The following is a 27149-nucleotide window of genomic DNA, read 5'->3' on the forward strand; positions in this document are numbered from 1 at the left end:
ATTATACTTAAAGAACATTGGTCTTTTAAGACTACATTTTATAAAATCTGTACCGTATCTATGTTGATTCACTAGAGAGTGTAAACTTTCCAGAAATAAATGAATTAATATAAATATATTACTATTTTAATGCTGAAAATTAAAACCTTTTTATGGTTAACAGCTCTGAGTAGTTCCGGTTTTTACTTTCCTCACAACAAAATTCGGTCTCTCTTTATAATAAATTTAGTATGAATAAAGTAATAATGTCAAATAATAGATTAATTAAAATATAATAGAAGAATGAAAAAATATCTTACAACTATTTAATAACTAAACAATAAAAGACACGTGGCGCCATCTATAAGAGAATAGCTGTACTAATACCTAAGTACCAACGTGCACCAACAGGTGGCGCTGTGATGAACAATGCCGACGAATATTTTTACATAAATGAAGTTGCTTCTGTTGTCTGTTCGCTTTCAATCTTTTAAGATCTTTTATAATTACTTGTGGAAGTGTGGGAGAGGTTGTGCTGTGTGAAGATATTATTGAAGAGGTCAAGAATTTTCGAGTTATGCGACAGGTATTTTGTATTGTGGCCTTTTGTGGAAGATATAATAATTATTATTTGTATATTTTGTTTTCTCAGCTTTTGATTATTATTATTATAATAGCGGCCCTATAATATCCGCTAAACATTTCTCTCCGCTGCTTGGTTTAGATCTTGCTTTTTTTTTATGATAATGGAATGGTGCATTCGCCTGCGCGAGGTTTACGCTGGCGGGGCACAAGTGGAAGATGATATGATGAACATGAGGTCAGGTCAGTTAGCCCATCGTGACAAATTCACCAATAATTTATCACGATGGTTTCCAGGGGGAACCGCGTGGAGGTCAACCTGACATGGTACATTGCTAGCAATAAGATAATCAATCCACATTACTAACAATCCCTTTTCCCCTGCTTAAGCATCATCAACACAAGTTCTGTTTAGTTGAGGTCTAGAAGATTGTGTGAACAGTCCATGATTATAATTAAGAAAAATGGCTTAAATCAATAATAAAATACGGTATATATAAAATAGTTTAATATTAATTATAAATAACTTATAATAATTTATTGTTTCTTCAGTTTCTTGCTGGTTTTCTTGGTGAGTGGTCGTAGTGCTGCTGCCGCCAGTCTGTACAGTATGTAGAGCGCGGCCGCCAGCAGCGCCGCCTGGTCCAGCATCCAGCGCGCGTACCACGCGTACTGACGAGACGGGGAGCGCAGGTGATGCGCGCCTGGAATCATACATTTACATACATAGCTAGCATTTCATAGAGTACCGCGACTTCGTCCGCGTGGAATTTCATTTTATTTTTCTAAAATAAAAGTAACCTAAGTTACTTCTTATTACATCAGCTACCTGACGAAAAAAGTCAAAGTGGGTCCAGTCATTTCAGAGATTAGCCGGAACAATCAGACAGACCGACAAAAATTTAAAAAAATGTTATTTTGGTGTATGTACCGTATTTACATTCATATGCATGTAGTAAAAAACGGTTATTTCAATATTACAAACAGACACGCCAAATTTAGTTATATGTATAGATGTATAGATTATTAATTATGACCTGACCCACTTCATATATATTATATACAATGTATAGATTGATAATACATATTTCAAAAATAGAACAGTTTCTGTACTTTAGACATTCTTATCAAAAACAATACAATCTTCAAAAATGGAACACGGTTTATTCACTTCAGAAATTCTTATCAACATTGGTCATAGTGTCGTATTCTATTTTTGAAATTGTATTTTAATGTTATCTTTTCTTCTGGCTTATTTAAATATTTAAAAAATCATCATTTAAAAAAAAAATATAATTCAATCTTCAAAAATGGAACACGATTTCTGTATTTTAGACATTTTAATCAAGAAATTGCTAGAATTAATAAATTATCGTTTCGTATTCCATTTATGAAAATTATATTTTAATAGATTTTCTTTTCTTCTGGCTATTTTAATATCTTATTATATTTCTATTCAGCCAAAGGAACACAAGGCGTGTGGATTTAGATCTAAATAACATTAGTATGAAACTGTGTAACTAAATTTTTAGGAGAGATATTCGCAAGCAATTGTTGTCATATATGTTTTAAATTTGTGCTAGTTTTTGTTTTTTAGAATCATTATAGGTTCTTAGGTACATAGATTGAATTTTAGTTCAAATATTAAAAACAGTGCCAATTCTCATGAAATGTAGCGTTATTTATTCTTCTGTACATAAAATTGTATACATGGCGACGTTTGACCGGTAGAGAATGCCATTAGTGTTAATTGCTCTGTGCTAACAACATTGTTCTGTTACCTTTGGTTTCGATGGCCAGCTCTACGTAGTGTGAGATCAGTTTGCTCGGAGTCACCGGGCGGTTGCGGAACAAACGGGACAGGTACTTCGCGCGATTGTAGTATCTGCAAAACATATTTAGATGTTTTTTTTAAAAGATCATTTTGTACTGGTTGTAGTAATTATTCTTATATACGTCAATCGTATCTTGACCCGTTTTCAGGCACGTATCGCGCTCTTTTATATTATTTTTATTTTTAAATTTATTAATTTAGAACACTTGATATTATGTCAATTTTATAAATTAATTAATTCTTTGAATCTTGTTAATATTGTAAACGCGAAAGTTTGGGTTTATGGATGGATGATTGTTTCTCGTTCACGCAAAACTATTGAATGAAATTATACAGTAAAATATTTTATATATCAGAATATAAATAGGCTATGAATTTAATGCGGATGAAAACGCGGGCGCAGCTAGTACAAAATACTGGACTGTATTAAAATATTAACTTAAATAAAAAGCGAATTCACGCTACACATTTAATTAAAACTTTTCCCGCCATTTTATAATACAGACTCTTTTTGTTAAAGGCACAGAGTGCGTTATTATCAACGGCTACAAACGCAATAGATAACTCACCCAAAGACAAAAACCACAAAAACTACTACCATAGATATATTTATCATCATCCATATACTCTATACAATCCACACATTAAATCGAATATGCTAGAGTAAATAGAGGACGAATGATTCAAGGACAACTTATGATTTATTTTTATGAAACATAAATTAGACACTTTATTGTTTGTCTAAATTAAATATTCGAGATGATCTTACCGATCAGTATTCAACATCTCCTTCAGTTCCACCTTCAGCTGGTCAGCGAGGTCATCTCCGTAAATGATCTTCCTCGCGTACCCATTGCGGACCGCCCGCTCAGCATTACCAGGCTGGTCTCCAAACATCGGTATGGCCAGGAGTGGGATGCCATACTGGAGGGACTCCATGGTGCTGAGGAGACCGCCGTGTGTGATGAACAGCTTCACGTTAGGGTGAGCTGGAAAATGTTTTTTATGTAAGTGGAATAGAGTATGGTACGAAACATAATATTGCAGAACAATTCACACAGCGCCATCTAGTCCCAAGCTAGCAGAGCTTGTGGTATGGGTACTAAAGAATGGACAGAAATATTTAAACATTTTTAGAGAAATACATAAAAAACAGCCAGACCGATACAAACAATTATACTTATGAATACAAATATTTGGGCTGTGCAAGGAATCGAACATAACGACCATCCTATTAGGCTGTGGCATTCAGATTTTCCATGTAGATTCTTCGGTAACCCAGAGATCTTCTCCCCATAAAGGTTTATGTCGACTGATATTTTCCCAAAAACTCACCTAAGATACTTGGCTGTGGCATTCAGGGTCTAACGTGTTCATGCTTCGGTAACCCAGAGATCTTCCGACACAACGCTTTATGTCGTCTGATATTTTCCCAAAAACTCACCTAAGATACTTGGCTGTGGCATCCAGGGTCTAACGTGTACATGCTTCGGTAACCCAGAGATCTTCTCTCCACAACGCTTTGTGTCGTCTGATATTTTCCCAAAAACTCACCTAAGATACTTGGCTGTGGCATTCAGGGTCTAACGTGTTCATGCTTCGGTAACCCAGAGATCTTCTCCTCGAACTTCCACAGCACTGTATATGGCAATGCTCCCAGAACTTGGATCAGTCCGCGCCGTGTGCTCTCCGGGAGAGCTGAGGAATTCATCACGGATCCCATGCTGAAGTAGACTACACCGTTTTTGGAGGAGTCCAACAAATCTTGCAGGTCCTAAAATATTAATTGTTGTTATAGAATAAGAACTAGCTACCCACCCCGCCTTCGCACGGGTGTACATGTATTATACACATAAACCATCCTCTTGAATCACCCTATCTTTTAAAAAAATACCGCTTCAAAATCTGTTGCGTAGTTTTAAAGATTTAAGCATACATAGGGACAGACAGACAGTTTGTTCAGCGACTTTGTTCTATACTATGTAATGATCATGAAGTATCAGTTTGTAATTTCAAATTTACAGATTTTCACCAAATGCAATTGATAGTAATATATAAAAAAATGACAAAAAAATCTTGTCTGTTTGTTCTCAGAAATTTCTAGAATGGCTGAACCGATTTTGGCGGACTTTCATTCGCAGATAACAAATGTTATACAGAGCTACAATGAATGAATGAGATAAAACGGTCTATAACTCAGTGAGGGCAGTGAGTCCACCCTCTCTGCTATTCTGTTATAGCCTTTATCAGTAAAATAATACAATGTGAGATCAACAACGATAGCATATTAAGTTTTAAACTACAACTAACAACGTAAAACTAAAAATAAAATTTATAATATTAATAATAATTTATACTAGTAGGCACCCATTCAGAAAGCCTACAAAATCTAATTTGATAAAATCTAAGATCTAATCATTTACCTTGGGAAGAGGAGCAGTATCCTCAGGTATATGATACCCAGCGACATTAATCACGTTGGGTGGAATCGGCTGCGCCGGCGCAAACGACGGATGCGAGTTCACAAACAGTATCGACAAGTTATTCAATGCTTCCGAAAATGGTGGTAACGGTACCCCACGAGCGGCAGCCAGGGATGAGAAAAACGAGTTGTATCTCTCAGATACTGATGACTGCTCGAACCTGAAATAATAGCATATGATCTGGTCAGAGACGAAATTCTTAGCATATATTTATTTATGGATGATAGTGGAATGGTGTACCCGCCTGCGCTAATGGCATACGCTGGCGGGGCACCAGTGGAGGATGATAGATCAAGTGCTCGAAAAGATCAGGTCAGTTAGTGTAAGAAAGTATAATGCTCGCCAGCGTAGAATGAAAGAAGCTTCAAGAGGCTTTAGATACAGGTTCTATATACCCTATACTATACCCTATACTACTGCACTTCTAGACAGGCCAAAATCTTTTAGCGTTCCAGTAGAGAAGAAGATAAAAGGTGCTTAAAAGAAGAATACAAACCAATTGGTGATGAACACGGTGCCATGGATGAAGGTGTTGACCAGCCGCTCCCAGAAGGTCATAGGTATCGCGGCGCTGTTCATCAGGAAAGGAACAGTTGGTACTGATCTGACTTCATCCACCAACTGCTCGAAAAATGAATTGTACACCATGCCTCCCAGCATTATCCATGGCACTTGCTGTACTGCTGCATATCTGTATAATGATAACAATGAAAAATGAACAAATCATTAATTCATTATATTGTTGTGTGAATTAATTAATGATTTCTTAACGTATTGATATTGATATTGTTCTATATTACTGACCTTAACAAATCGATTTTATTTGCATTATTTAATATAAATTTTCATAATATTAAATTTAAATTAGAAATAGAAATAATCTTTATTCAAATAAACTTAATATAAGAACTTTTGAATAGTCAAGTTTTTTTATTCTACCGCTCATTCGGAATGCAGACTCATCACAAGAAGAATGAGCTAGAAACTTGTGTGTTGCTCTTTTAAATAAATATTGATTTACTTATATTTCATTAATAACAAGAATTAGGCATGCGACAATCAACATAGAAACCGCTACGCACTTAATCTCTGTTCAATCAGATAACATTGACAGCGCTATGAGTTTTAAGTTAGATATTTTCTACAAAACATTATTCAATTCTTCAATTTTATAATAAGCTTTTTTACAACGAAAATATTTTATAACACATTTGAATTTTTTTCTGGCAAATGTACAGACTCTGGGAGTTTGTTGTAAAACCTTACGCAATTAATTAATTAATGTAATATGACGTATTTTTTTTTATATATGATAATGGAATGGTGCTTCCGCCTGCGCTAACGGTTTACGCTGGCGGGGCACCAATGGGGGATGATAAGATGAGCATGAGGTCAGGTCAGTTAGCTCATCGTGACAAATTCATCAAGAATTTTTATCACGATTCACCAGGGGGTACCGCGTGGAGGCCGACCTGACATGGTACATTGCTAGCAATTAGAGTTACTAGTTCCCATTACTAACAATACCCTTACCTCAATATGACGTAGTTTATCTCTGTGCTTGTACAAACTAATCTTTACAGTATACTCTGGCAAAGTGCCAGTGCAGGATGATAGGAGTATGACGTTAGGTTAGGTAGCACATCGTGGAAGATTCACCAGGAATTAACCGGTTTTCGGGCAGTATATATACCTGATAGTAGAATCATAAGCAGCGGCGTAGCTACCTAGGGGCTAGGCGGGGCAGTGCCCCGGGGCCCTTTTTTTCACTTTTTCGGCCTTCATTAAAAAGGCTACACCTTTGTAATAGAATACTTTAAAAAGGCTACAAGGAAGGCCGAAAAAGTGATGGATGGACTGGATGAAAGATTGCCTTCCGACGTCTTCCGGGCTGAAATGATGATGATGATGATACCAGTTAGATAAAATCTTACCCAGCATCAGTTTCGGAGAAGAACCACTCGGACACAACAGCATCGTATTGGGTATAGGTCACGGCTTCCTTCACCGCCGGTGTGTTTATGGTCATTGTGGTTATGTTTCTAGAAAACTCCTTAACGAACCCGACGCCGTGATTGACCTGGCTCAAATCCGTCATGTTTAACTCTGAAATATAACGCAATAGAAATGAAAAAATGGTTGATTTAATCTCCTGTAAAATTGACGTTTTTTATTTAACCCGAAATTTCGTCTGCGTGGAATTCAACTTAGTATTTTTATTAAAATAAATATAAATTGCCTAAGTCACTCCATATAACAGTAGCTATGTGGGATTGAAAGTACTGTCGAAATCGGTACAGCTATTTCGGAGATTAACAAAAACAGAGAGACAGATAAAAAATATAAAAAATATGTTTTTGTTATAAATACCTAAAATATTATTTATTATTAGTATTTAATACGGAAAATCAGCGCTGAAAACTATGATTTCAACATTATGCTGAGTTTTTCATAACATTAAAACACAATGTGGACCGCTTTTTGTTTTTTTTTTTATTTTTTTATTGTTAGACGCGTTCGATTCAAAAAATTATATACTATTCTAAAAAACTTTTTTGTTATACGCACCTTCAGTGATTGACTTGGTGTTCACTGGTATCAACTTCAAGTTTTTATTCTTGTTTTCAAATGGAAACGGAGTTATCCATGTTACCTGAAAATAATAAAAAATATGCATATCATACCTACTAGCTATACATTTGTAATGAATATAGACACATTGTTATATTAGATAGAGGGGGAAGGGCGTTACACCATTGCTAGCAATCTACCATGGCAGGTTGAACCATTGCTACCAATCTACCATGGCAGGTTGAACCATTGCTACCAATCTACCATGGCAGGTTGAACCATTGCTAGCAATCTACCATGGCAGGTTGAACCATTGCTAGCAATCTACCATGGCAGGTTGAACCATTGCTAGCAATCTACCATGGCAGGTTGAACCATTGCTAGCAATCTACTATGGCAGGTTGAATCATTGCTAGCAATCTACTATGGCAGGTTGAACCATTGCTAGCAATCTACCATGGCAGGTTGAACCATTGCTAGCAATCTACCATGGCAGGTTGAACCATTGCTAGCAATCTACCATGGCAGGTTGAACCATTGCTAGCAATCTACCATGGCAGGTTGACCTCCACGCGGACCTCCTGGAAACTATCGTGATAAATTCCTGGTGAATTCGGTACTATTTGCTAACTGTTCTAACCTCATGCTCATCTTATCATCCACTGGTGCCCTGCCAACGTAAATATGATCAGTGGCGTAGTTAGGTAACTAAAGGTCATTGGACAAATCAAAAATGGATTACATTACAATTTTATTAAAAATGCACATATTGCTATCCGTCGAATTGACAACACTGTCAACCCACATAAAGAATTTAGAGAATTCCGAAGGTATAACTTCGAATTTCTCTCAACTGAGTTACCCTGATTTAAGTCGGATTGCAACCAGTAATATTCAATTTTGAAAATGGAAGATATTGAAAAGTTTAGTTTGATCGAGATTTTCTGGTTCGAGGGCCCCCTGAGCTTGAGGGCCCCGGGGCACTGCCCCGCCTAGCGCCTAGGTAGCTACGCCACTGCTTATGATTCTACTATCAGGTATATAATACTTAAAGAAACGTAAATAAATAATATTAAGTAATTATGAATTTAATTGAATTAAACACTAGTACTCACCTGATGTCCGGCCTTGAGTAGTGCGTCCACGATGCCCTTCCCGAGGTGATTGTGACTGCGGGACGGTACGGGGAACACGCCCAGTATGTTGTACCCCACCACACCACCCACCGTCAAACACCACACCATCAACCACAAACACTTCATGGCGGCTGGAATTAATTATTAATTTTTAACTTTCTTGTTTTGTATACACTATTTATATTGTTAACCGGGTTTTAACACCAATAAATTTAATATATTTTTTGTTTTTGTTCTGTAATTGGTGCAATAAAGAGTATAAATAAATGAACTTTATCGTAAACTAGCTGTACTCACGACTTCGTCCGCGTGGAATTTAACTTTATTTTTCTAAAATAAAAGTAACCTAAGTTACTCGTTATTACATTAGCCACCTGCCAAAGAAAGTCCCGTCACAATCGGTCCAGCCATTTAAGAGATTAGCCGGAACAAACAGACCGACAGACAGACAGACAAAAATTATTAAAAATGCTATTTTGGTATATGTACCGTATATATATTCATATGCATGTAGTAAAAAACAGTTATTTCCATATTACAAACAAACACTCTTATATGTATAGATGTATAGATAATTAAATTCATGACGAAGCGAGTTTCTGTTTATCTTAATATTTCACGTAATAATGGCGGGATAATATGATGAATTCACGCAGAAATGGCGGCACGAATCATGTCATTTTTACAGAATATGTTGCTAATATATGTAATAATATATGTTGGTCGATATGTTGGATTGTCCACTTCAGGAGCACTGGATATCGCTGCATTGCTGCGGACCCAGGGCTTCTGGACGTGGACAAAGACATAAATATAAATATGGACCCGCGGTAATCCTATTTATTTATTACTGAATATTTTTTTGACAATATAGTTCAGAGTGCATATACCTACATACATACATATATATATATAACATAGAATCTTATCACTGGATCTGTAATTTGTCGGATTACAAGATACTCTTTACTAAAAAATTCCGGACTATAGGGGACCCTTAGGCAGCACTCTATAATCCGACAAATTCGATGGTCCGACACTGCCCTGCAAAACGTTTGTCGGATAATGGGGGGTCCAATGTATATGAATTAAATGTATAAAATTGTAATTTACTAACATAGTATATAAGTTGTTTGCTAACATAATATGGATAAATATCCGAAATAAATGAAATAATAATAATAATAAATAAATAAGTTAAAGAAAGGAAAAATAAACTCCAAAAAGGCAATGATTAATTAATATTAATACGTGATGCAAAAGCTTTGTATTAAATATAGGTATTAGCTGTAAGCTGTAACCGATAGTTGTATGTAACACGTAAAAACATGTTTTAATTGTCCTTAAAAACCTAAGTGAAATTGCAACAGAATCACAATCAACAGTATAAACTTACATTAGTTATATACTAATCAACCTATATACTATTTTTATTTTTGTATTATTATTTATATATATTATTTATATATATGTGTGTATGTCTTTTTTTAATTTTATTTATGTATTACAAAAACTCAAGCACTATCGTTGCCCGCTAACTACCACCTCTGTCAGCGTTAGTATGGCTGGAAGAGATCTCTTGCAGAGAAGCTCGCCCTTGCGAACGTTTTTCTATAACTGTCTTTGTCTATTAATGTAGTAAGTGTAATAAAGTATATATAAAGTATATTAATTAATTAATTAATTAATTAATTTTTTTATTCATAAAAATTTACATCATGTTGAATTTTTTAAATTTTTACTGATATTGGGCGGATGGAAGAGTATGTCTATTAATGTAGTAAGTGTAATAAAGTATATATAAAGTATATTAATTAATTAATTAATTAATTAATTTTTTTATTCATAAAAATTTACATCATGTTGAATTTTTTAAATTTTTACTAAAATTGGGCGGATGGAAGAGTATGAAATTTCACACACTTACAGTTTATATACACTTATAGTATGTAATATTATATTATCTGTGCTTATAGTAAAAAAAAAATATATAAGAGTGCAGTATGGTAACATTTTTTTTTAATTTAATACTAAATAAAAATACCGGTACACACGTCCTGTCTGAGGCATTAGGTGTTGTTACTTATAGATGTATGCAACCTCATTTTGCTACATCTAAATATATATAACTCAAAGGTGACTGACATAGTGATCTATCAACGCACACCCCAAACCACTGGGCGGATCGGGCTGAAATTTGGCATGCTGGTAGATGTTATGACGTAGGCATCCGCTAAGAAAGGATTTTGATTAATTCTACCCCCAAGAGGATAAAATAGGGGATGAAAGTTTATATGAAACTTCGTCAATTTTAAACCGATCGGGCTGAGACTTTGCTTGCATAAAGCTACTATGTCGTAGCCATGCCCTAAGAAAGGATTTTGATGAATTCCACCCCTAAGAGGAGAAATTAACGCGAGCAAAAGCTAGTTGTATTATATAACTTTTAAATAAAGAACAGAGAACACTCTAATTTTAAATTTGTCATTTTAAGCTAAATCATTGGAGGGAAAATACAAGATCCTTTACATTAGTACAAAATATTGGTTTTATTTTTACAAGAACAAAAGGATAGTACAGACTATGTATTTAATATATCATTAAGTGTTGTAACTGGCTAATGAAGAAATGTTTTATATTCTAAATTTGTATTTAAAATTTATAGTTTATTTTGTAGATTCTTGTTTGTTACTTTCAATTCCTTCTTTCTATTCTGTTATGTCAGTAGTCTATATTAATATATATTTTTCTCCATTCACCTAGTCTTTTTTCTTATTACTACATGAACAAACTACAACATTAAGATTGTGTAAAAGTTATACAGACAGAGAGAAATAGTTTTGTATTTATAATTTATTAATTAATTAATACTATTGCATGGATAATAATCGGATATAGTAACTGATAGATGGACAAAATTTCATCATAAGTCATCAGTCATTCAGATTAGCCACCCTCTGAAATGAGATTCGGAGGTCGTAAATAAAAATTAATAATATAGTCAATATGTTGCAAAAACACAATAATGCAGGTTTCAATAAAACCATAGATATTTTCATCTCTTTTTCGAATGATGGAAGAGGCAAAAATCACAGATAAGATAATTTTACATTTTGGGGGAAGAGAATTGTCAGTAATGTGGATTAATAATCCCATTGCTAGCAATGTACCATGTTAGACTGACCTCCACGCGGTTTCCCCTTAAAACCATCGTGATGAATTCCTGGTGAATTTGCCACACCCAACTGACCTGATCACATACTCATCTTATCCTCCATTGGTGCCCCGCCAGCGTATACCATTAGCGCAGCGAGTACACCATTTCATTATCATCCACTAAAAAATAATACTAAAATCATAGACATTTTTTTTTTCCCATATTCGTCCATCTCCTTTTCAGCGATGGAACAGGCAAAGATCCTTAGACCGTACAGCCTAGTCTACTTTTAAATTTCTTCATATTTGTAAAATCATAGACAAGCAAAACTTGTGCAGTAAACAGTTTTGTACGTAAAATTGTTACTGCGCAGGTCACGTGGTACTAAAATAGTTTTTTAATTGTTCGGCACAGATATTGTTGACAAACTGCTATGTTACTTCTGTCAACAAGTTGAACATATATTACGTACAAATTTACTAATCAAATCTGACCTTCTAGGAGCGCAATTGGTTGTCTTTTAATTTATAATATATACCTTATTGCGACGTAATAGAGTACAATGTCATATATAATTACTGCTGATCATTATCCGTGCACGAGTACGTGATCGTAAATTAGTCGTATTCAAAGTCCATTTGCACCTACACAGTGGTGTTTTAACGTCTTGTTTATGATATGGAGTTGGATCAAAAATAACTATTCTTTTGTAAAGTTTTTGTTTATAGCCGTCTAGTAGTACTTACAAAAAAAAAATTATAAAAAAAAAATGCCCGTCCATTGTATGCTTAAGTCTTTAAAACTACGCAACGGAATTTGAAGCGATTTTTTTAATAGATAGAGTGATTCAAGAGGAAGGTTTATATGTATGTATAATACATGTACACCCGGGCGAAGCCGGGGCGAGTAGCTAGTTATATATTATATTTAGAATTTTTTCTACAGTTTTATTAAAACTTATTTATAAACAAATACTTATTCTAGCGTAAGTAGGTATAACTATATAAAATAAATGAATTTAATTAAAAAAAAAACTTAATAGAAAGTAATTATTCTTATGAATATTAAAGATATTATTATGATGTTAAATTATTAACATCTATTATATATATATACTACTACATATAGTACCTTTATACCACAAATAACATAATAGTTTATACTATACTACCTTTTGCCCGCGGCTTCGCTCGCGTTAATTTGTCCCCTTAGGGGTAGAATTTATCAAAATCCTTTCTATGAGGATGCCTACGTCATAGTAGCTTTATGCATGCTAAATCTCAGCCCGATCGGTTTAAAATTGACAAAGTTTCATACAAGTTTTCATCCCCTATTTTATCCCCTTGGGCGTAGAATTAATCAAAATCCTTTCTTAGCGGATGCCTACGTCATAACATCTACCTGCATGCCAAATTTCAGCCCTATCCGTCCAGTGGTTTGAGCTGTGCGTTGATAGATCACTATGTCAGTCACCTTTGAGTTATATATATTTAGAAGTGTAGTTGTCTTTATGTAGAAGAGCAAACTTTATATATTACTAGGTGTCTCAGCAAACGTTGTTTTGCCTTAAAATAAAAAAAAAATTGGGGTGGACTACCCCTAATATTTAGGGGGATGAAAAATAGATGTTCCGATTCTCAGACCTACTCAATACGCTCACAAAGTTTCATGAGAATCGGTCAAGCCGTTTCGGAGGAGTATGGGAACGAAAACTGTGACACGAGAATTTTATATACAAGACTAGCTGTACCCGCGACTTCGTTCGCGTGGAATTTTATTTTATTTTTCTAAAATAAAAGTAGCCTAAGTTACTCCCTAATACATCAGCTACCTGCCAAAAAAAGTCCCGTTAAAATCGGTTCAGCCATTTCAGAGATTAGCCGGAACAAATAGAACGACACTCCAGTTTTATTTATATGTATAGATGTATAGATAAGGAGTAAATGGAAAAAAACATGGGAATTGACTCTACAACATAAAGGAAAATGGTATGGAAATATAGAAAAAGATATTAAAAATCATTGATTTACGAAAAGAAAATTTATACACAGACATTTTCATAAGGTTATCTGTAGACTGAGGTCTGGATGTGGCATATTTAATGAACTTTTGCACAGATTTATAATGATTTCTTCTCACACATGTAGCCACTTCAGCACAGGAGATTCTCAATCACTGGAACACATATTTTTTAAGTGAAACTTTTTCTGTATAACGAGTTCTTCTATCCGGAAGACTTCTTGAAATCTATCATAGTATTCAAGAACATTTTTTGCACTGTATGACTACATATTCTCAACAATCTAAGATATTTAAATATATATATGTAAGAATATCAAGAAAATAAAAAATATGAAGACGTGGCTGTATGTGCGCAGTTCCCTTTGCCTTTCCGATAAAGAATAAACAGAACCAAAAAAAAAAGCAACTTTCGAATGAAATAATTTATATTCTTTTTTCAAAATATGTAAGTATTATTCTTTTATGCTGAAACTTTTTTAACTGATAAAAGGCTATTATTTTAATTCTAAAGTAGCCAGTATGTTACAGAGGTGGGCAAAGTATTTTTTTAATGGTTTAATAATTCTATATACATTGAGAAAGTAATCACTATGTGTTATAATATTCATGAAATATTATCATTACATAGTATAAAACAAAGTCGTTGTCGCTGTCTGTCCCTATGTTAGCTTAAACCTCAAAACTACGCTACGGATTTTGAAGCGGTTTTTTTAATAGGTAAAGTGATTCAAAGGGAAGGTTTATATGTATAATACATACTTATAAATCTTCCGAAGGTATACCGTGCAAAGCTGGGGTAAGTTGTTAGTTAATTATAAGATTGTCTTTCTTTTATTGATTTGTGGTTACAAGATACCTCATTGTAGGATTTTTAACGTCTAAATATTGTACCTATAATATTAATAAAATTTTGTATGAAGATATATTCTACCACGAGGATGGGAATAGGATATGTTTTATCTAAGAAAAGCAGACGCAGTCGCGGGTATCACCGAGTATATAAACTGGTAGAAAATGCCATTAGGTGTTATGTTTTTTTTTATATATATTTTTATTATTTATTTATTTAGTTTTTTTTTATATATATAAGTATTTTTTATATTATATTTGATTATAAGTTATTTAAAATACATATTTTTGTCTTCTAAAGATGTCATGCGTTCTATATCATCGTATGTATATTAATAAGATTATCGGTTACTTCACAACTCCGGAACTGTGTCGTAATGTTTCCACAGAACATTAATATGTTGGGTAAGAATATTGTAATATTATGCAATACTGTAGTTTTGGGGCTACTGATTAAATTATAATAATACTAGCTGTTCCCGCGACTTCGTCCGAGTGGAATTCAACGTTTCTAAAATAAAAGTAACCTAAGTTATTCCTTATTACATCAGTTACCTGCCAATAAAAAGTCCCGTATCAGGTATAATCGGTCCAGCCATTTCAGAAATTAGCTGGAACAAACAGACAGACAGACAAAAATTATAAAAAATATTATTTTGGTATATGTATGTATGTATGTATTTATACAGACAAAAATTATAAAAAATGTTATTTTGGTGCATGTACCGTATTTATATTTATATGCATGTAGTAAAAAACGGTTATTTCAATATTACAAACAGACACTCCAATTTTATTTATATGTATATTTATTATTTATTAGTTTTGAAATAACATTTATATAAAAACTTAATAATGATCTAAATACCAAATAGGTACCACATAAAAGAAAATATTACATATATTGACAAATGTTTCATACAGGCTACGGTAATATTTAATAATGTTGCACGTCACCATATATAAATATTGCCCAAAATCAAAGTTTTTGGGAAAATTTTGAATTTTATATACTTAATAGAATTTCAAGCTGAGTGTAGATTGAAGTGAATTATATGTTTACAAAAGATATTAACATTAATATAATAATGTTTTATATAAATATTTTTTTACGAGAGGTAAATGTAAAAAACATCAGCGCGGGTATTCAACTGTATTAGAATAAAGGAAAATACGAAATCATATCAATCATTTATTCTCCAGTCCTGACCGGCCGTTCCAACTAAGAACTGTAACTGTATTGTGTAAGATAGATTATAAAAAAACAAATTTAAATTTAAAAGTCAGAAATTTGTTTCAAATTATCAATGAAATGTGTATATTAAGGATATAAATAGTGAATATTAACTAAGATTTGCACCATGTGAGTGTTTTTATTAATTAACTTTTAGCATTTTAAAAATTATTACGTAACTATGTTAAAATTTAATAATGAAATTCACAAGTTACACTAAAATCACATTGCATAAAAGACATGTAAGATAGATTATAAAAAAACAAATTTAAATTTAAAAGTCAGAAATTTGTTTCAAATTATCAATGAAATGTGTATATTAAGGATATAAATAGTGAATATTAACTAAGATTTGCACCATGTGAGTATAAGAAAGTTTTTATTAATTAACTTTAATAACATTTTAAAAATTATTACGTACGTACCTATGTTAAAATTTAATAAAGAAATTGCAGAAACAAAACGCACAGGTTACACTAAAATCACATTCCGCATAAAAGACATGTAACATAGATTATAAAAAAAACAAATTTAAATTTAAAAGTCAGAAAATTGTTTAAAATTTTCAGTGAAATGTGTATATTAAGGATATAAATAGTGAATATTAACTAAGATTTGCACCATGTGAGTATAAGAAAGTTTTTATTAATTAAACTTTAATAACATTTTAAAAAATATTACGTACGTACCTATGTTAAAATTTAATAATGAAATTGCAGAAACAAAACGCACAAGTTACACTAAAATCACATTCCGCATAAAAGAGCACGTATTTAAATAGTTTAAAACAATTTGTTGTCACTAAACGCAATAAAAAAATATATCACAGAACAAATTCGAATTTAAATTTGGAATTTGAATTTAAATTTGGAATTCGAATTTCACGTTCCACCGCTAGAGACGGCAACCTTGACTGACTGGAACTGGTTGTTACTCGTAGTCGAGTAACCAACTAACCAAGTTGATTGAGTGTATCTTGAGACGACTCATCAACACGAGAACATATATGTATTTAGTTTCTAGTAACTTATTAACTACTAACTGTACTCGTGACTTCGTCCGCGTGGAATTAAACTTATTATGATTGTTTGTATCGGTCTGGGTGTATTCTATGTATGCTATGTATGTATTTGCAGTAAAAAATAACCAAATATTTGTATCAGTTGTCTAGTACCTATAACATAACATCTGTATACCGTGGAACTAGATGGCGCTGGTTTAATTGTTCAGGATTATTTATTTTATTTATTTACTAGTAACAACTTCAACTTCGCCCGGGTGGAATATAACAAAAACTTAATTAGATCATTTTTCTAAAATAAAAGTAGCCTAAATTACTCCTTATTACAGCAGCTATCTGCCAACAAAAGTCCCGTCAAAATCGGTCCAGCCATTTCTGAAATTTGCCGGAACAAATAGACAGACAGACAAAAATTGTAAAAAATGTTATTTTGGTTTATGTACAGTATTTATATTCATATACAGGTAGTAACACAGCCGCTAAAATGACATCAAAACACTAATAGCTAAGTAGATTAAGAAATTCATATTCGATTCTATTAAAGATTTTTGATAATGTAATACAACTAAAAATGCAGATAAATCTAAATATTTAAATTAGAACAAATTTTTTCCAAATTCAAAATTTCCTCCGTCTATATAAAGCTCCAAGATCGTGTGAAGTCGGGCGCAGGTCTTGATAATGTAATACCACTCTTATACTGCATTTAACTATACATATAAATAAATTTGGAGTGTCTGTTTGTAATATTGAAATAACCGTTTTTTTTAATGCGATATGCGGTACATACATCAAAATAATATTTTTTACAATTTTTGCCTGTCAGTCTGTTGTTCCGGCTAATCTCTGAAATGTCTGGACTGATTTTGACGGGACTTTTATTGTCAAGTAGCTGATGTAATAAGGTGTAACTTAGGCTACTTTTATTTTAGAAGAATAAAGTTAAATTTCACGCGGACGATGTCGCGGGAACAGCCAGTTAATTATATAACTACGTTGTTTACTATGTTACTGTTTACTATGATTCTATTCTATGCGCCATATAACTACACTTTTCTTTTTCCAATTCTATATATTTAATCTAATAAATCCAATTGTTGGTGTGAATTGCGATTGTTATATTAAAGATATGAACTTGTCTGTTTTTTTTTTAATATCAAAGTTCTGACATGTGCCTAAACTATATATTTAATCTAATAAATCCAATTCTTGGTGTGAATTGCGATTGTTATATTAAAGATATGAACAGTTATATAATAAAATGAATCTGTCGTATCATTACAATGTCATGCAGACCACAGATGATATATAATTCTATAGATAAATCAATATTAGTATTTAATACCTAATATGCAGATAGCCAATTGGATTATTGCTTAGTATAGATAATAAAACCAGATTTCAAGAACATACAAAGTTTTTTATATCTCTATACTAGCTACTCGCCCCGGCTTCGCACGGGTGTACATGTAAGATATTATTATATAGCTACACCCATGCAAATGAAAATCAAATCAAATCTAAAATCAATTATTTATGAGCGTCAAAAGTTTAAAATGTCTTTTTACCTACCGTCCAGAGAATCTCAAATGAATTTCTTTTTTTTATACATATAAAAAAGCCAGTTAATTTACATTGGTTAATCATTACATAGTATAAAACAAAGTCGCTGTCGCTGTCTGTCCGTCTCTATGTATGCTTAAATCTTTAAAACTACGCAACGGATTTTGAAGCAGTTTTTTTAATAGATAGAGTGATTCCAGAGGTAGGTATATATGCAGTTAGTTTTAAATAGTCATGTTAACTTTACATTTTTAAGTCGATAACTTATTGTCTATTGATACCTTTTCGCCTAATATTACAGCCATATTTATCTATTGAAGGAAAACATTTGCTTTCGCTGTCTGTTCGCTTAGATCTTTTAAACTACGTAACGGATTTCAATTCAGTTTTAACATTAGATGGAGTGATCAAGAGGGTAAAGTACTCATGCATATTAATTTATTAAACGAACATTTTAATTTGTGATAACAAAAACTGGTTTTGGGACACTGTTGTCAGAACGACTCCTTATCACGGTACTTAACGTTTCTTTCACAAGTACCTTTACTTGGTGTAGACAGTTCGTGGTGCAGTTAACTAGTTTAGCTAGCTAACTGACCCGGCTTTGTACTGTGTATTATACATATAAACCTTCCTTTTGAATCAGTCTATCTATTACTAAAACCTGATGTATAATCTTATATATAAAATTCTCGTGTCACAGTTTTCGTTCCCATACTCCTCCGAAACGGCTTGACCGATTCTCATGAAATTTTGTGAGCGTATTGAGTAGGTCTGAGAATCGACCAACATCTATTTTTCATCCCCCTAAATGTTAGGGGTAGTCCACCTCTAATTTTTTTTTTATTTTAAGGCAAAACAACGTTTGCCGGGACAGCTAGTTGTATATAAAAGTAAATGTAACTGGCAGTCTATAAGTATGTGCGTTGCCAAGTCCGTGAAACACAATAAAAAAGAATTTGAAATAAAAAAGAACAGAATTCAAATCAACAGAGACATTAACGTAACATTGCATTTTAGTTTCATAAATATATTTTAAAAATCTATCAACCATCTCTCAAATCTCGATCAGGTTTAAAAACTTGCATTAAAATCCGTTGCGAAGTTTAAAAGATCTAAACGAACAGACAGGAGAAGCGACTTTATTTTATTATATGTAAGGACTGTCCCTATCCGCTCCGACTTCGCTTAGGTATAATATATGGGACTATATATATAAGAATAAAAGAAATATGGTACATGTATCTATACATATAAATAAAATTGTAGTGTCTGTTTGTAATATTGAAATAACCGTTTTTTACTACATGCATATGAATATAAATACGGTACATACACCAAAATAACATTTTTACCAGTTTTGTCTGTCTGTCAGTCTGTTTGTTCCGGCTAATCTCTGAAATGGCTGGACCGATTTTGTCGGGACTTTTATCGGCAGGTAGTTGATGTAATAAGGGGTACCTTAGGCTACTTTTATTTTAAATATATATAGATATGGATACATTAGTTTATAACTAATGTAAATTTCTTAGTCTGTTGATTCACTTGTCACTCTGTTGATGCACTTAGGATTTCTAAGTACACTTAAAACATGTTTTTACCTGTTACCTTCAACTGACTAATAATAGGTAATATATTAAAAACAAATAATAATTCATACATAAACAGGAAAGTAATATATATTATTTAACGACCCCGATGGTCTAGTTTTTTAGCACACCGCTGTACTTCCGATGATCGCGGGTTCCATTCCTCGATCGTTATAAACATTTGTGTGTTATATATTATGTTTTTATTTACCAAAAATGTGGATTTAAATTAATTTATTCTTTATTGTACTATTGGCGAGTTTAATGCCATATGGCATTCTTACTAGCTAACAATTGGGTACAAAACAGAAAGCGATTGAAGGGCAGTAATGGGGAAAAGTATACTTTTGGTATCTACTTAACTGTAGTCAAATTCAGTTGAGTTTCTTGACATTTCTTCTCAATTGGATTTGTATACTGAACTGGACGGTAGGTAAAAATATTTGACGTTCATAAGCGGCTAAAATATCCTACACGAATAAATGATTAGAATAGAATAGAATAGAATAGAAAATCATTTATTCAAATAAACTTACATTGAAGCACTTTTGAATAGTCATCACATTTTTTTAATCTACCGCTCGTTCGGAAAGCTGTCTCATCACAAGAAGAACGAGCAAGAAATTGCGTGTTGCTCTTTTAAATAATTTTATTATTACTTTACATTTTTAAGTTTAAGTGTGTGAATACAAACCACCAATTAGCACTAATTCAATTAAATACTCAACATACATTTGTCGACAACCTAGGACATCACAGACTGTCATGCCAAAAAAATGCAGGCCGTTTCTCGAGACGATATCATTTAACTATATCATACGCCGGTCCCTTGCCACCGTCAACGTGCCAAGTCTACTTGAGCCGACTGGTATTGCAAGAGACGATGGTAAGAGACCGGACGGTATGAGTTTGATTCCATGGAAGATGGGCCGGGTGCTGGTATGGGATGCAACCTGTTCAGACACGTTGGCCCCATCCCATCTATATGGAACCAACAACAGAGTTGGTGCGGCGTGTGAAGCGGCTGAAAAAGCCAAAGCATTTAAATATAGGTCTAGGCTCTGAATATGATTTTGTCCCATTCGGTGTCGAGACCCTTGGTCCGTGGGGTCCTAGCGCTATAAGACTTTTCAAAGAAATAACGAAAATGTTAGTCGACATCACAGAAGACCGAAGAGTGGAGGATGATAGGATGAGCATGAAGTCAGGACAGTTAGCTCATAGTGACAAATTGGTTAAGAATTTGTCACAGAGGTTTCCAGGGAACCGCGTGGAGGTCAACCTTTTTTTTTTTTTTTTTTTCTCTTTTCTTATCTGCAATCAGTCCCGGAACTATGAGCAGATTTTTTGGGTGTGGGATCTAAGAATGGAGTGTCCACCCCAGCGGGCGAATCTACTCCTTAAGCATGCTGCAAACATTACACAATGTCGCTTCTTTTTAGTCGCTTGGGGTAAAGTATTTGTAGTAATTGAGCAGCCAGTTGATTCGGGTGGTCACATAGTCGCTTTTTATATTTTTCTTTACAATTGAGGATCTCCTCCTTTACTGTCAGTACGCCAAGTTCCTTGTGAATTTCGTTGTTGGTGATGTACCAAGGGACACCCGATATTGTTCTCAGTATAATATTTTGGGCCCTTTGAATGATGTTAACATTTGACTTTGAACTTCCCCAAAGTTGTAAGCCGTATGTCCATACAGGTTTTAGAATGGACTTATAAATAAGTAGTTTATTGTCAATAGACATCGACCCATAAGCCAGTAAAGGTTTTTAAAGCGAATCATTAAGCATTCTCTCTTGGTTTTAATACAATTCAAACGGCGGTCAAGGTGTACTCCAAGATACTTAACATTGTCCTTATGTGGTAGGGCATAATCTCCCAATCTTACTGGTGGACAATTTCCACGTTTTAGAGTAAAGGTGACTTGGACAGATTTTGTAATGCTGGTCTTGACTTTCCATCTTTGCAACCACCTATAGATGTGATCCAGGCCATTCTGGAGAATGGTTGAAGCCATGTCAGGTGTTTTATTACTAGCTAGCAATGCAGTATCATCCGCAAAGGTGGCTATAGTGACACCTTTCACTTCCGGAATGTCCGCTGTATATATGAGGTATAACATAGGACCGAGAATTGACCCCTGTGGCACTGCTTTGATCTCATAGAATGATGATGTTTCTCAGATTCCCTTACCTGAAAGAGTCTTTGTAGCAGGTAAGATCGTAGTAGGAGGTAATAACTGTGTGACAGGTTATTCCTGATTTTATATAGTAGTCCCTCATGCCATACCCGATCGAACGCTTGCTGTATGTCAAGAAAAGCAGCCGAACAGTATTCTTTGTTTTCGAGAGTCATTCGAATTCTATCACAGACCCTGTGAACCTGTTCCACAGTTGAGTGTTGATGCCGGAAACCGAACTGGTGATCAGGAATAATTTTTTTTTGTGCAAGTTGAGAATGGATTCTTCGCAGAAGTATCTTCTCAAAAAGCTTGGACAAGATTGGAAGGAGGCTAATGGGTCTATAGGATGCGGCTTCCTGAGAAGGTTTTCCAGGTTTGTGTATCATGGTGATGGTTGAGACCTTCCATAGCTCTGGAAAGTGCTGAACTCTTATAATACCATTAAACAGAATGGTTAGGAAAATTACAGCTTTTCTTGGCAATTGGCATAGCACTTCTTTGGTGAGAAGATCAAAACCAGGAGCCTTTTTATCTTTAAGAGACTTTATGGTCCTCCAAAGCTCTCGTACTGTTACAGGCTTTGGTGGGAGGTCTAATTGTAGATCTTGGTTTAGGACTGAATTCACATTGTTCTCAAATCCCTCATTAGGTACGTGATTCGGGATGAATAACTCAGATAGGTGTTTGGCAAAAATATTGGCCTTTTCTCTACTTGTTGCCCAGATATTGTTTTCTGTTCTTATGGGAGGCTTGGTTTGTTGTGGTCTTTTAAATGATTTCGTATATTTCCATAATGAGTAATCTGTAGAAACAGTAGGCGTCAGTGCCTCTAATTTTCGCTGTAATGTGTAGTTTTTGTGCTCCTGTATCATTGTTCTTAGTTCCACAATAGCTCTATTTAAAATAGTTTTATCTTCAGCACATCTGCTTCGATGCCACGTACGACGTAAACGACGTTTCTCGAGAATTTTATATTTTATTTCAGTGGCCAGTTTGTAAATGCTTCCTGGTATTTTAGATGTGGGGTACTTCTCCAGCAAGCTTCCTGGATCATAGTTGTTATATATTTAGTAGCTTCTTCGATTTCGTTGATAGTCTTTAATGAGATATTCAGCATTAAGTTTTTCTCTATATGTTCTCTGAATGAGTCCCAGTCTGTATTTTTATTACAGATGATTTCTGGTCTTTCCCGAACTATTATGTTAACACTAACAACCTGTCAACCTGACATGGTACATTGCTAGCAATAAGATCATCAGTCCATATTACTAACAATGCCCTTTCCCACTTCATATGTATGTTAATCTATGAGGTATTTATAATATGGGCCTAATAGCCTGATATATATACATATAAATAAAATTGGAGTGTCTGTTTGTAATATTGAAATAACCGTTTTTTACTACATGCATATGAATATAAATACGATACATACACCAAAATAACATCATTTACAATTTTTATCTGTCTGTCTGTTTGTTCCGGCTTATCTCTGAAATGGCTGTACCGATTTTGACCGGACTTTTTTTGGCAGGTAGCTTACGGAGTTTTACTTAGGTAGCTTAATAAGGAGTTAATTAGACTACTTTTATTTAAGAAAAATAAAGTTAAATTCCACGCGGACGAAGTCGCGGGAACTGCTGGTATATAAATAAATAAAAATTATATACATGATAACGAGGTCACGGATAATGATAATGATTAGCTGACTCACCGTGACCCTCAACTTCATCTCCGTCAGATTTTGCAGCATCATTCATGTTTACACTACGAACATCACACCCCTTCTAATATAATAATAATCTCAGGACAATTCACACAGCGCCATCTAAACCCAAGTTAAGATATCTAGAACTTATGTTATGGGTACTAGACGACTGATACATATATATATGTATTTTATTCGTAAATATATACATATCATACATAGAAAATCGTATAATAATAATAACAAAATCCTTTATTCTGAAATTACAATTATTTGTGGAATTTTTGAATATATATAACTCAAAGGTGACTGACTAACATAGTGATCTATCAACGCACAGCCCAAACCACTGGACGGATCGGGCTGAAATTAGGCATGCAGGTAGATGTGGCGTATGACGTAGACATCCGCTAAGAAAGGATTTTGATTAGTTCTACCCCCAAGGGGATAAAATAGGGGGTGAAAGTTTATATGAAACTTTGCCAATTTTAAACCGATCGGGCTGAGACTTTGCATGCATAAATCTACTATGACGTAGGCATCCGCTAAGATAGAATTTTGATAATTTTCACCCCTAAGGGGATTAAATAGGGGATGAAACTTTGTATAAATCTTCTTAGGTTTTTGACTGATTGAAGATTGGATTTTAAAGATTGGAGCTACTATGATGAAGACGTTCACTTAAATAGGATTCTCATAAATTCAACCCCTATGGGGGTAAAATAAGGGATGACGCATGTAAATAATTTTTAGTTCTTTAAGCTACTTTTATTTAAGAAAAATAAAGTTAATTTCCACGCGGCCGAAGTCACGGGAACAGCTAGTTTTTGAATAAAGTAGGAGTACATTTTTATGTTCAGTGTGCCTTTTGGTATAAGATCCTCCAATAACTTCCATTGGTTTCCATAATTTGTAGTAATAATGTTTATTCAAACAAACTTAAGCACTTTAGAATTGGTTCCTATTTTTATTTAAATAACTAGCAGTCAACGCGACTTCGTCCGCGTGGAATTTAACTTTATTTCTAAAATAAAAGTAGCCTAAGTTACTCCTTATCACATCAGCTACCTGCCGAAAAAATTCCCGTCAAACCGGTCCAGCCATTTCAGAGATTAGCCGGAACAAACAGACGAAAATTGTAAAAAATGTTACTTTGGTGTATGTACTGTATTTATATTCATATGCATGTAGTAAAAAACGGTTATTTCAATAGTACAAACAGACACTCCAATTTTATTTATATGTATAGATATATTAAATGGCTATTTGCGATCGTAAACACAGACTCATTACAAGAAGGTAATAAGTTGATTAAAGAACCTCAATATCCTTAATTATTTCAAGCACAGCCGCAAATTATAAAATTAGTAGATATCTATATACTGTTTTATATATTTTTATTATCATACAGATATCGTACAGACAGATAAATCGAAACTGAAGAGTCATTGTAAAATTCTACTTTTTAAATTGTCTACCTCGGTCAAAGAAGAGTTTAAAATAACACTAATCTATACATATAAATAAAATTGGAGTGTCTGTTTGTAATATTGAAATAACCGTTTTATACTACATGCATATGAATATAAATACGGTACATATACCAAAATAACATTTTTTACAATTTTTTTCTGTCTGTCTGTTTGTTCCGGCTGATCTCTGAAATGGCTGGACCGGTTTTGTCGGATCTTTTTTTTTTGTAGGTAGTTGATGTAATAAGGAGTAATTTAAGCTACTTTTCTTTTAGAATATATAAAATATTTTTTACATTACAAACAGACACTCCAATTTTATTTATATGTATACATAAACAGCCTAAAAATAAGTTTATCTGTGCTAGTAGTGACAATGATGAATGATTTGTGATACATGAAATTAAAAAAAAAAATTGTGTTTATAATTTAAAACTACCGTTTTATCAAAAACATTATATGTTCTTAATAGTATTGACCTAAGAAAGGACTTAGGTTACTTTTTAATGCGAAAAAGGGGTTATAAGGGGTTGAAAGGGGATATAAAATATGAAAAAAAAAAATATATGGAAGTAGCGTCAATATTAAAACTAGAAGCTTGAAACTTATTTTCTGAGAAAGGACATAGGTTACTTTTTAATGCGAAAAAAGGGTTGTAAGGGGTTGAAAGGGGATATGAAACTTTGTATGGAAGTAGTATTATTATTAAAGCTAGAAGCTTGAAACTTATTTTCTGAGAAAGGACATAGGCTACTTTTTAATGCGAAAAAAGGGTTGTAAGGGGTTGAAAGGGGATATGAAACGTTGTATGGAAGTAGTATTATTATTAAAACTAGAAGCTTGATACTTATTTTCTGAGAAAGGACGTTGGTTACTTTTTAATGCGACCAAAGGGTTGTAAGGGGTTGAAAGGGGATATGAAACGTTGTATGGAAGTAGTATTATTATTAAAACTAGAAGCTTGAAACTAATTTTCTGAGAAAGGACATTGGTTACTTTTTAATGCGAAAAAAGGGTTGTAAGGGGTTGAAAGAGGAGATAAGTATCGAGAGAGGTAAGAGGTTGTATGGATGTATCGTCATTATTAATGATTGAAACCTATTTCTTAGACTGTTGATTAAATATAAATATATATGATATCAAAAGTCTGTAATAATGTTACCCTTAGGGGGTAAAATATAATAAGTGATGAAAGTGAATGAAAATTTGTAATTTTTGTAGCAAGAACGACGAAACTTTTTCTCTGGGATTTTTGGGTTGGATTATAAAATGTTTTGTACTATACAAGGTCACTATTGACGGCCTCGGTGATCTAGCGGTGTAGCACATCGCTTTACTTTTAAGGGTCGCGGGTTCGATTCCTCACACGGCACAAAAATTTTTGTACATGGGTATGATTGCTTGTCTGGATGTTTTCTATGCATATTATATACACATTTACAAAATAAATCTATGTATCTATCCATTTTCCAGTACTTATAACACAAGCTCTGTATAGCTTGGGACTAGATGGCGGTGTGTGAAGGACAATTCATTATTATTATTATTACTATTCTACGTGGACGAAGTCGCAGGCACAGCTAGTATATAATAATTTTAAACAATCACATCGTTTGTAGTATAGAAATCTGCGTATCATAGTAGGTGTACTAATACCTAATATGATAAGTAAATTTGTACATTCTTATCTATAGATATACATATATATAAGTCATGGTAACGATAACTACGTACTGTGTAATAATTTACACACTATATATTGTCTAT

The 27149-nt window shown here is 33.5% G+C and overlaps 1 pseudogene; it reads right to left on the bottom strand.

Moving 5' to 3' along the window:
• Positions 1 to 1098: 1098 nt before the first annotated feature.
• Positions 1099 to 16704, bottom strand: LOC131840810 (UDP-glucosyltransferase 2-like; annotated as a pseudogene).
• Positions 16705 to 27149: the final 10445 nt, after the last annotated feature.

This window comes from Achroia grisella, unplaced genomic scaffold (assembly GCF_030625045.1).
Source record: "Achroia grisella isolate CSIRO2021 unplaced genomic scaffold, CSIRO_AGI_Agris_v1 utg149, whole genome shotgun sequence".
NCBI classification, from domain to species: domain Eukaryota; kingdom Metazoa; phylum Arthropoda; class Insecta; order Lepidoptera; family Pyralidae; genus Achroia; species Achroia grisella.